This window comes from Theropithecus gelada, chromosome 3 (assembly GCF_003255815.1).
Source record: "Theropithecus gelada isolate Dixy chromosome 3, Tgel_1.0, whole genome shotgun sequence".
In the NCBI taxonomy this organism is placed as follows: Eukaryota; Metazoa; Chordata; class Mammalia; order Primates; family Cercopithecidae; genus Theropithecus; species Theropithecus gelada.
Window position 1 is genome coordinate 172,802,709 of NC_037670.1, and position 12,513 is coordinate 172,815,221.

A 12,513-nucleotide genomic window follows, 5' to 3' on the forward strand; every position below is an offset into this window, starting at 1 on the left:
GGGTTGGGAGAAAATAGTCACTTAATCTTCTCAAGAAGACAACTATTTTCTGGGACAACGGAGGAGGAGGAGCAAATAACAGTCACTGGGTCATGCGACAAAGTGACTCAGACACACGTGGATTGCTGCATTGGCCGTCTGCAGACACAGTCACGAACAGAAGCTCCGAGGGACGGGCCCCTGGAGAAATCAACCAGCTGTCCTCCATGCCACCAACTCTAAAAAGGGGTGAGGTTGACAGCTCAGGTGTATCACAGGCATACTTTGGCACCCTACACTCTTAAGTCTATTACCAAAACACCAAGGGTTCAGTCTAGGTCCTGCTGTTCCCTGCACAGAAAGCCAATCGCTGAGATGATCATTCTTGCCAAGGAAGAAGACAATAATCAGGTGCTACAGCTGAGAAAATGAGAGATCAATCTCTCTGACCACTAAAATTAGGAGTTTATATAGAAGGGAAGAAATGTAAAAACGTACATAATTTCCTGGCCTCCTCCAGCCCAGCATCCTTCCCTCCACCTGGCCTCAGCAACTTCTTCCACAGGTTTTTTCCATAGCAGGGAAGAAATGTAACAATGTATGAGAAAACAGGAACTCCAGAGGAGTAAAGAAGCAATCATGATGAATGAGAGGCCTGGAGTCTCACTGGATGCAAAGATCTGGTGAGTTTCAGTTCTCTGATACTTTTTCAGAGGCCTGGGGGTCCTTTCCTAAGGAAGGAACTCAGATAAATACTAAGTTTCAAGCTTTAAGACCAAGAGGGTCAATTTCTATGTTAAATAAATAAATGAATGTCTGTGGAACTACTGGGTCAGTTTCAAGTCCTTCATAAATTAATCCACACTTTAAAAAATGTAATCGTATTTCCTGTTCTTACCACCTCTAGGACGGACTTCATGAGTACATCCCAAATTCCATTGGGAAACGGAATTTGCTTAGCTTTCACAGTGACCAGCCAGCACAAGGGGAGGGGAACTGGATGGCACCAAAGAATGTCCCACCAAAGTTCCATGCAGAATGCTCAGCCTGACATCTCCAGCCCCAGGTCCCCTCTCTGCCTCCCTCCCTCCTCTGCAGGTGCCATAACTTCAGGGTGCAGGGGATGTCCTCACCACGTCCTGATCCCCACTGTGGATCCGCTCAGTCAACTCCTCTCACCTGATCCATTCTCCCCGGGCGCCCCCTGCTTCTCATCCTTTCAGCAGAGCCTTGGAAGCAACCGTCTCATCACTGAGCCCTCTGTCAGTGTTCTCTGAGCCTGCCTGGCCCTTTGCTTGACGGCTTTTCCTCATTGTGACCACCTGTGCAGTATCTTCACTTCCCCAGCACCTGCAGCCTGGGACCAGGCAGGCTCTGCCCTTCACCTTTTCCAAACTTCCCATCTCCCACAGCCCTGCTTGCTCCTCCGTTGGAGCCCCAGCTATTAGTCTTCCTTGATGCTAACCAGGCCTGGGTAGAGTTTGCAGGGCCCAGTCCAAAATGAACAAGTGGCTGACAGAAAGAGGGGAGTCGGTCTCCCCTTCCCAGGGCCTGCCACCCAAACCCACACGGAAAGAGAACCAAAGGGACTGCAACCTCTGCACCCATGCACTTGGCACCTAGATGAGGGGAGGAGCAAGAACCCTCACCAGGTTCCTGTCAGCACACCAGGAAGAGCCAGCGTGGGGACGGGGTGGCCATCACCTACCCTCACCTGGAGATGCCACAGCCAGTGCACCTGGCTCCACTGTTTCCACGCCTGCACTCAGTCCCCCATGGGGCAGAGAGCGAGTGTGAAACACAGACACACAGACATCACCCCTCCATAACACATCCTGTCGCGGACTCGGGCTGAGGACAGCCAGGATCCTGGGGTGGGTGGGCAGGGGGAGCCGGTCAGACTCAGGCACAGGAGGCAGCTAAGAACAGTCCTTGAGAGGCCCTGGGAGGCAGACAGTGCAGGAACAGAGACTCTAAGCCCCAGGCATGCTCCACTGTCCATCTGACCTTCCTTGCAAAACACATGCTCTAAGATAAAATCAGAATTTCAAGGGGCAAGCATGAAACCTCTGGGCTCAGTGACCCACGCAGACCAACCTGAAGATGACACCAACTCACCCATCTCATAATTTCCTGGCCTCCTCCAGTTCAGCATCCTTCCCTCCACCTGGCCTCAGCAGCTCCTTCCGTCACCCCAAGGAGAGCCACAGCTCAAGGCAGAATCCTGAGCTTAGGTGCTCCACCCAGCCAGGCGAGGTGGAGGCATGGAGTTCCACTTACCGTGGTGGCTGAGGCCTGAGGCAGGAGTGAAATGGAAGAGTTCCTGGACTCTCTCACAGGACTTGCAACAAGGGTGTGGCCTGTTTGCTTGGCCGCCATGTGTTCAAACCCCTTACAGGAAGGGGAAACGCGCACAGACAGGTGCAGAAGCCGGGACGAGTGCTTCTGGGCTCCGTCCCCATAGTAGTGAAACAGAAAAAGTTCCCTTGTCCCTCTCACAGGGCATGTGACGGGGAGTGGCTCACTTCTTCAGTGCCCCAGTGCTCAAACCTCTAGGGGAGCATACGGAGTGCAGGTTGTGGGGCTGCGACCTCACGGCGGTGTGTAGGGATGAATGTTTATAGCTCCTAAAGCCCTAGTGGGCGTGTGTTACAGCGCACGCTTTTAATTTAGCCATCTGCAGGTGGCTTGTGTTTGCTCAATTAGACTCCCTTCCTTATCACAAGGACAGAGGGATTTCTGTATCCCGGGGTTTCTTGCCTTGGCGTACTGGAAGAATTGGATCACACATGGGCTTGGAGAGTGAGTCCAAGGTTTTATTGTGTAAAAGTAGCTCTCAGCAGATGGGGGAGCCAGAAGGGAGATGGTTTGCCCCTGGAGATGGGCAGCTCAGGCCCAGGCTCTCCTCTGGCTGCCCCAGCCAAACTCTGCATCGTTCTGCTGGTTAATGGCCTGCCAGCATGCTGGCATCTGTTGGTGTGCTCTTCCACCAGAGCGCTCCCCTCGATGTCCTCTCAACGTCCAGCCACTTGTGTCTTTTTCCACCAATGTGTTCCTCACAATGTCCAGCCACTTGTGTGTCTGACTACTAGGGTTTCAGGGGTTTTTATAGGCACAGGATGGGGGCATGGCAGGCCAGGGTGGTCTTGGAAAATGCAACATTTGGGCACAAAGACAGACGTGCCTGTCCTCACCTAGGTCTGTGGGGATAGAGCCCTAGCCAGGGACCACGCCCTCCTCTACCCAGCACTTCCCTTCCCCGCCTTCCATATCATTTAAAAGCACCACGCTCTTCCCTTCCCAGCACTCCCGTTTCAGTAGCATCTAGGGGAGTGTTACAATGAATACTCTTAGCAGTTGCCATCCCCAGACAGTTGAGTGTTAACCAGTTCAGTGGAAAGTCAGACAGCCTTTTACACTCTGCCCTCTTGGTACCCAGGTCCTTGTCCGGTATCCAGGAAAAATCAGATCACGTGAACTTGAAGGATGGTGAATGCAGGGATTTTACTGAGTGATGCATGTGGCTCTCAGCGGGATGGATGGGGAGCTGGAAAGGGGATGGACTGGGAAGATGACCGTCCCCTGGAGTTTGGCCATCCCACAGCGAATCTCCTCTCTGACCATCCCCAGCCTAACTCCTCTTGACATTCAGACACGCCTTCTCTTCTCTCCTTTGCTGTACTGCTGTGCTGCCCAGCCACTCTTCTGCTCATGGAGCCTGGGGTTTAGGGTTTATATGGGTACAGGATTGTAGGGGAGCATGGCGGGCCAAAAGTCAACATTTGGCCGTGTAAACAGGAATGCCTGTTACCATTTAGTAGGGTCACGGGTTTCCAGGCTTGAGGGTGGGGCCTTTACCAGGGAACTGCCGTCTTCTACCCAGTATTTCCCTGCCTCCTGTCCATATCAGGAGGACCACTTGAACCCGAGAGTTCTGGGCTATAGTGTTCTATGATGAGGTGTCTGCACTAAGTTGGCATCAATGTGGTGACCTCCCGGGAGTGGGGACTGACGGGTTGCCTAAGGAGGGGTGAACTGACCCAGGTTGGAAACAAATGAAAAATTCCTGGGCTAATCAGTAGTGGAATTTCACCTGTTAACAGCCACTACCCTCCAGCCTGGACACCATGCAAGACAACATCTCTAAAAGAAATATAAAATGTGTTTTTAAAAAGAAGCTGCACCTGTTAGAGGAACCCCTGGTTCTCAGGGCTCTGGTTTAATAAAACATGACTAAAGTGACTACATCTTTTTTTTTGTTGTTTTGAGATAGAGTCTCAGGCTGAAGTGTAGTGGTGCAATCTTGATTCACCTCAACTTCTGCCTCCCAGGTTCAAGTGATTCTCATGCCTCAGTCTTCGACTAGCTGGGATCACAGGCATGTGCCACCGTGCCTGGCTAGTTTTTGTATTTTTAGTAGAGACAGGGTTTCTCCATGTTGGCCAGGCTGGTCTCAAACTCCTGGCCTCAAGTGATCTGCCCACCTCAGCCTCCCAAGTGACTACATCTTAAAGTGCATAGCTGGGTACTCACAAGGTGCCTACAAGGTTAATGCTTATGGTCTGAAAATAGCTACATCCCAAGCTGACCACCAATTATAATTACAGAATATTTATGGCCATACGGAACACCTCCCACCAAGCCTGCAGGATGTCCAGATGCCCTAAGAGTGAAGCCCACTTTACTTAAAGATAACTTCAATGAGCAGGCTTAAAGGATTAATGGTCACTGATAGCACCAATAACCCCTACCTTTAGTGAGAACATCTGCACATTCCAAGTTTAATTATAGCTCCTTACAGTTTCTTTCTTTTTTTTAAGAGATGAGATCTCGCTCTGTTGCCCAGGCTGGAGTACAAGCACGAGATCTCAGCTCACTGCAGCCTCCGTCTCCCAGGTTCAATCACTTCTCCCACCACAGCCTCCAGAGTAGCTAGGATTACAGGGGCCTGCCACCACGCCCAGGTAATTTTTGCATTTTTGGTAGGGACAGGGTTTCACCATGTTGGCCAGGCTGGTCTCGAACTCCTGACCTCAGGTGATACGCCTGCCTTGGCCTCCCAAAGTGCTGAATTACAGGAGCGAGCCACCATGCCCGGCCAGTTTTTTTATAAGTAGAGGCACTAACAAAGGATCGTGCATTCTTCTCCTGCTTTCTGAGGACACCCCACTCTGTAATGGAGTAGTTTCTAATAAACTTGCTACTTTCACTGTGCTCTGTGAGTCACCTCTAATTCTTTCCTGTGAGATTCAAGAACCCTTTCCTGGGGTCTGGATGGGGACCCTCTTTTCTGGCAATGTGCCCACAGTGGAGAGAAGGACCCATGGATGCTTTCCCATGAGCCTCTCCAACATATTCTTTCTCCCCGCCTACTGCCCCAAACCTCCTCTTCAACATCACCCAGAGGTCCTGGCCCCTGTGGAGTCCCCCAGCCTAGCAGGGACCTCCCCATCTGTCCTCAAGCTGAGGATAAGCACTTCAGGAACAAGTTCGTTGGCTTGAGGAACTCTCTCCCTCTCTTATCCTTCAGTCACAGGCTCTGCCGGGACCCAGTCCTCAGCATTCAATGCTGGCTTCAGACCCCACCTGGCTCCAGACCCCACCCCTCAGAAACTCCGTGAGAGGGCTCCCTGCATGGGGTGTCAGCACTCTGATCAACAAAACCAACCAACCCTGACTGGTTAAAATCTGTGTAAACCAAGAACTAGCAAGAAACAGGTTTTCATAGACGCCCTTAAGTAGGTATTTTAATAAAAATGAAATCAACATCTTGGAGAAACTAAAATATAACATGTCATCTTCTGGTCTCCTGGTTTCTCCCAAGTTTTCCAACATGGCGGTGACTGCCATTTATTTTGTCACCAAAGAATCACAGAAAAGGAAGAAACCAAACTTTTTAAGTCCTACAGTTTAAACTGTTTTTAATCACTAAATGTATGTACCTCCTCCTGCAAGACTCCCTGGTTCTCCCTAATTCCAGTGAAACTGGGGAGAACCCTGGGCTTTGTACCCAGGACAGGGAGGGCAGAGAAGAATCCTACTCTCCATGGGGCGGCTGTGAAGCAGTTGCATCTGAAAAAATATCTTCCTCAAGCTAAAAAGCTTCTGCACAGCAAAGGAAACAATCAAAGTGAAAACCCACACAATGGGAGAAAATATTTGCAAACTGTCCATCTGACAAGGGATTAATAACCAAACATATAAGGAGCTCAAACAACTCAACAGCAAAAAATAAAAGTAATCTGATGAAAAAAATGGGCAAAAGATTTGAACAGACATTTCTCAAAAGAAGGCATACACATGGCCAACAGGTAGAAGAAAAAATGCTCGATATCACTAATCATCAGAGAAATGCAAATCAAAACCACAATGAGATATCATTTCACCCCAGTTAAAATGGCTTGTATCAAAAAGGCAGGCAATGGGTACAAAAAATAGAATTAATGAATAAGGCTTAGTATTTGACGGCACAACTGGAAGACTACAGTCAATAATAATTTAATTGTACGTTTCACAATAACTAAGAGTATAACTGAATTGTTGGTCACACAAAGGATAACTGCTTGAGTGGATGGATACCCCATTTTCCATGATCTGATTATTACACATTGCATGCCTACATCAAAACAGCTAATGTACCCCATATATACCTACTATGTACCCACAAGAATTACAAATAAAAATAAGTAAATAAAGGCAGGCAATAACAGATCTGGTGAGGACGTGGGGAAAGGGGAATCCTCATACACTGTCAGTGGGAATGTAAATTAGAACAGCATGGAGGTTCCGCAAAAAAAAACTACAAATAGAACTACCATTCGGTCCAGCAATTTCACTGCTGGGTATATACTCAAAAGAAAGGAAATCAGTATATTAAAGAGATATCTGCCCTTCCATGTTTATTGCAGCACTATTCAAAATACAGAATCAACGTTAAGTACCCATCAACAGATGAATGGATAAAGGAAATGTGTTATACTTACACAATGGAATATTACTCAGCCATAAAAAGAGTGAAATCCTGTCACTTGCAGCAGCATGGATGGAACCAGAGGCCATCCATGAAATGTGAAATAAGCCAAGCACAGAAAGACAAATATCGCGTATTCTCTTTCATATGTGGAAACTAAAAATGTGGATCTCGTGATGACACAGAGTAGACTGCTATTAGCCAGAGGCCAGGAATGGAACAAGGGGGAGGCAAGGAAAGAGATACATATGTATTTATTACCACTGAGTTGTACATTTAAAAATGGTAAAGATTGTACATTTTTAAAAATTAAAAAGTAGAGGCCGGGCGCAGTGACTCACGCCTGTAATCCCAGCACTTTGGGAGGCTGAGGTGGGCGGATCACGAGGTCAGGACATTGAGACCCACCTGGTCAACATGGTGAAACCCCATCTCTACTAAAAATACAAAAATTAGCTGGGCATGGTGGCGCATGCCTGTAATCCCAGCTACTCAGGAGGCCGAGGCAGGAGAATCTCTTGAACGCAGAGGTGGAGGTTGCAGTGAGCCGAGATCACGCTACTGCACTCCAGCCTGGGCAACAGAGCAAGGTTCCGTTTCAAAAATAAAATAAAATTAAATTTTGAAAAAAAGTGAGAGTAATGCTAGGATGAAATAGACCCTCAGGAAGAATACTGGAGTCCAAAAAACCAATTCACCGTGCATCTAAGAAAAAAATTAAATGCTTGATTTCTGTAGCTCCACTTTACAAAACAATAGCAGCAGCAGCAGTAGCAGTAGTAGGAGAGTAGCAGTTGTAGTAGTTGTTGTTGTAGTAGTAGCAGCACCAGCAGTAGTAGTAACTAGGTTTTGTGAGTGCTTTGCATGTACCGGATTCCATCTGTGTTAAATGCTTTACAATTTAACATGGATAAACCACAGCCAATAGGAAATTTCACTTCACAATTTTTTCTTCTTTTTTAGCTGGTGAGAAATCTGCCTGTGTTTTCTTCCTGGCATGAAGGCCTAAAATCATTTCCAATCCAGCAAGCAGAACAGCCCCTGCCAAAGCGAGAGAGAAAAATTCTTCCACGTCATATATCTGGAGGCGGAAGGAGGGGACGTGCCCATTACTGTGTTAAAGGATTGAGAAGTCACTCAGTGTAGAAACATGTTTGAATATCTGAACCCAGCGTTTCCCAAATTTGACCATGGAGCGAGTATTTTTGTTTGTTTTCAAGACAGAGTTTTACTTTTGTTGTCCAGGCTGGACATGATCTCAGCTCACTGCAACCTCCGCCTGCCGGGTTCAAGCAATTCTCCTGCCTCACTCTCTGAGAAGCTGGGATTACAGGTGCCCACAACCATGCCTGGCTAAGTTTTTTTTGTATTTTTAGTAGAGACGGGGTTTCATCATGTTGGCCAGGCTGGTTTTGAACTCCTGACCTCAAGTGATCTGCCCACCTCGGCCTCCCAAAGTGCTGGGATTAAAGGCGTGAGCCACCGTGCCTGGCCGGAGCAAGTATTTTTGGGCATCATAGATGCCCAGACTCCTCAGTTTATACTTGCGAAAATGCTGATTTGGGCAAAAGAAGTTTTTGAGTCAGGCTGAGTTTTAACTCCTCCCTTTGGCAGCTGTTCACTGTCGGGCAACGTACAAAGGCTTTGTTTCCTTATCGGTGAGACCTAGGATAATATTGCCAACATTTAGTGTGAGGTAAAGAGCAGCTGATACTCAAGACATCTAAAATTCCTGGCACACAATAGATTTCCAGTAAATGACAGCTATTTTTATTATTTCTCAGAAGAAATAACACCAGCATAGCTCTAGACAACTCCAAGTCCCTCCCCTTAGGGCACCTCAAACCTCTCCCTCAACACTCTAAATGCCCTTAGTCAATATATTATTAATAACTCAATTCTGTCCCTTCCGGGGATGAGGATGTGGTAAAAGAATTGGCCAAGGTGATCGTTAAAAAAAAACATCCAACTCTCAGGTTCTCTGGACAACAGTTTAGGCAAGGCAGAGCCAGCCCGAAGGCTCAGGTGCTGGGTGGGCCTAGCAATGCCCTTGGGACCAGCCAGCAGCACAGAGGGGCTGGAGAAATGGGATTGAGGCTCAGGGAAATGATACTATGTAGAACTGCATTGTAGACTGTAGAGGAAATCCCTCCACTCCAGGCTGAGTCCAAATCCCTGGAAGCTACTGGACAACTCTAGATAACAGATAGCAAGCACAACAAACTGTGGTCTATAGACAATTTCGTCCTGCTCCTGGAGGTTCAACTGACTTCCCTTTACCCACTTCGCTTTCATTTACACATTAATTTTAATATTCCTAATCTATGACTCTATCTGCCTTCCCACTCTTCCCTTGAACTGGTGGATTAGTCCATTTTCACACTGCTGATGAAGACATACCCAAGACTGGGTAATTTATAAAGAAAAAGAGATGTAATGAACTCACAGTTCCACGTGGCTGGGGAGGCCTCACAATCATGGTGGAAAGCAAAGGGCAACTCTCACATGGCGGCGGCAGACAAGACAGAATGAGAGCCAAGCAAGAGGGGAAACCCTTCATAAGACCATCAGATCTCGGCCAGGCCGAGGGCGGCGAGCGCGGGGGCTACCCTGGACGCGCTGCGCGGTCGCCTGCTCTGCGACTTCCGCCGCTCTCGCCCGGGTGGCGGCGAGGTGCCTGAGCTGGGGCTGCAGGAGGCGCTGGAGCCCGCCGTGCGCCGGGGCCGCTAACCGCGCACGCAGCTCGATGTGTCAGCGCTGCGGCTGTAGGACGGCGGCTCGGCCCTGGCCGTCGCGCTCAACGCCGCCGCTTCGCCCTGCCTGACGCGGGCGTGGAGATGTACGACCTGGTGGTGAGCTGCGGCCTGGGCCTCGCGCTGGGGCCCGCGCCCACTTGGCTGCTGGACCCCACGCGGCTCGAGGAGGAGCGCGCCGCCGCCGGCCTCACAGTGGCCCTCATGCCCGTGCTGAAGCAGGTGGCGGGCTGCTGGCTGCGGGGAGGGCGGCCTAATCGTGAGCTAGGCGGAGGCCTTACGCCTGGGCCTCGAGGGCCGCCAACCCTCGACCCCGTGCTGCAGCAGTGCCTGGTGCGGGCCACCCGCCCCAGGGGCGCCGCCATCCCGCCCTGAACCAGAAGCCTGAGCAAGGACGGACGCCACGCGGAGGACTGTGCTGCCACCGTCCCCTCGAGCAGAGTCAGCTGTGGTGTCAGAAGGGCTTTTGGGGTTTTGTTGTTTTGTTTTGTTTTGTCTTTTGAGACAGAGTCTAGCTCTGTCGCCCAGGCTGGAGGGCAGTGGCACAATCTCGTCCCACTGCAGCCTCCGCCTCCTGGGTTCAAGCAGTTCTCTGCCTCAGCCTCCCGAGTAGCTGGGATTACAGGCGCCCGCCACTACGCCCGGCCAACTTTTGTGTATTTTCAGTAGAGATGGGGTGTCGCCATCTTGGCCAGGCTGGTCTTGAACTCCTGACCTCGTGATCCACCCGCCTCGGCCTCCCAAAATTCTGGGATTATAGCGCCCCCGGCCCGGAAGGGCTTTTTACAAACCTCATTAAAGGTACTTTTCTACTTGAGCCAGCTCCCAGCTGCGACCCAGTTGAGGAAACCTGTGAGCACAGCCTGACTCCCAAGTTGGAAACCACTTCAGCTGGTCTTACCTGGAAGCTGGTACCTGGAACTATTGTCATTTAAGGGATGGACCCTTTGCAGGCAGCCAGTGACTCCCTCCGATATAACTGAGCGACTTTTGAGAGGTTGGACAAGAGGGCTGTGCCTTCTCACTTACTGTGTCTGAGCCAAAAGAAAAACCCTTTTATATCTGAAGAAAAAAAAAAATCAGATCTCGTGAGACTTATTCACTATCACAGGAACGGTATGGGGGAAATCACCCAATGATTGGGTTATCCCCCACCGGGTCCCTCCCATAACACGTGAGAATTTTATAAGAGCTACGACTCAAGATGAGATTTGGGTGGGGGCACAACCAAACTATATCAACTGTGTTATAACATCTGCCTAGCTTCATCTCCAACTAACGTATAAAAAAGAACCTTTAATACATGTTCAGTGTTATATCTGTATGGGAGCTATTATTTTATATTTATGAAAATTGCGTTTTAAGAGTATAAAGAGAAGGTTTGTCTCCAGGAATAAACTTTGTGGTCTTTTGTTTTATAAATTAACCATAGGATGGAGTGTGTGTGATTGCCAGGAGGAGAGGGAAGCTGCTTTAGATTTTAAAAGACATAAGAAACAGAATGGCCTAATGCAGTGCTCTCAATTTAGAAACCAACTGTTTACAGTCACTTTTTAGATAATTAGGAAGATTTAACTATGGACTGAGCAGTAGATTACTACAAAGAATTATTATTGATTGTGTGTTATATCTGATAATGACAATGAAAGAACATAAGAAAATGTCCATATTTTTGGCACACCAACTAGAAATGTAGGAGTGAAATGTGATGTCTTGAATTTGTTATAAAATAATTGACAAAAAAGGATAAATGAAGAAAATATGGCTAAATGTTGATAGTTATTAAATCTGAGTGAGGAGAATATAGGATTTTATTGTATTGTTTTCTCTACTTTTGCCTGTTTAGATTTTTTTTTTTTTTTTTGAGATGGACTCTCAGTCTGTCACCCAGGCTGGAGTGCAGTGGCTATCTTGGCTCACTGCAACCCCCACTTCCCAGGTTCAGGTTCAAGCGATTCTCCTGCCTCAGCCTCCCGAGCAGCTGGGATTACAGGTTTGCGCCACCAAGCCTGGCTAATTTTTGTATTTTTAGTAGAGACAGGGTTTTGCTACATTGGCCAGGCTGGTCTCAATCTCCTGACCTCATGATCTGCCCACCTCAGCCTCCCAAAGTGCTGGGATTACAGGTGTGAGCCACTGCACCTGGCCAGATTTTTTTATTTTAAAAAAAAAAAAAAATTCAGCTCCCAAAAACTTAACCAGAGCAATTCTGCTCCAGGCTCCAATCCTCCTTGTGTTGCTGATACAGTTCACTCTCCTGATCACAATGACCTTCACACTTGGCTTCCCAAAGTGATAGTAGCTACTCCTGCGTGACTGGGTCTCAAGCAACTTCCAATTTCACACTTTGATCTGCAAAAACCAACTCTACCGTATGTACCCTATGTCAACAAAAATAGTCAAACTCCGTAAAATATTTTAAGAGATTTATTCTGAGTCAAATATGAATGACCTTGGCCCATGACACAGCCCTCAGGAGGTCCTGAGAACATGTACCCAAGGTGGTCAGGGTATGGCTTGATTTTATACATTTTAAGGAGGCATAAGAAATCAATCACATACATTTAAGAAATATATTGGTTTGGTCCAGAAAGGCAGGACAACTCAAAGGTGGTGGGTGGGGATGCTTCCAGCTTACAGGTAAATTTAAACATTTTCTAGTTGACAATTGGTTGAGTTTGTCTAAAGACCTGGGATCAACGGAAGAGAATGTCTGGGTTAAGATAAAGGGTTGTGGCCAGGTGCCGTGGCTCACGCCTATAATCCCAGCACGTTGGGAGGCCAAGGCGGACAGATCACGAGGTCAGAAGA

General features: G+C 48.3%; 1 pseudogene; it reads left to right on the top strand.

Annotated features, from left to right (window-relative positions):
- Positions 1-8,864: 8,864 nt before the first annotated feature.
- LOC112621735 lies at positions 8,865-10,077 on the top strand (annotated as a pseudogene).
- The last annotated feature ends 2,436 nt before the right edge of the window (positions 10,078-12,513 follow it).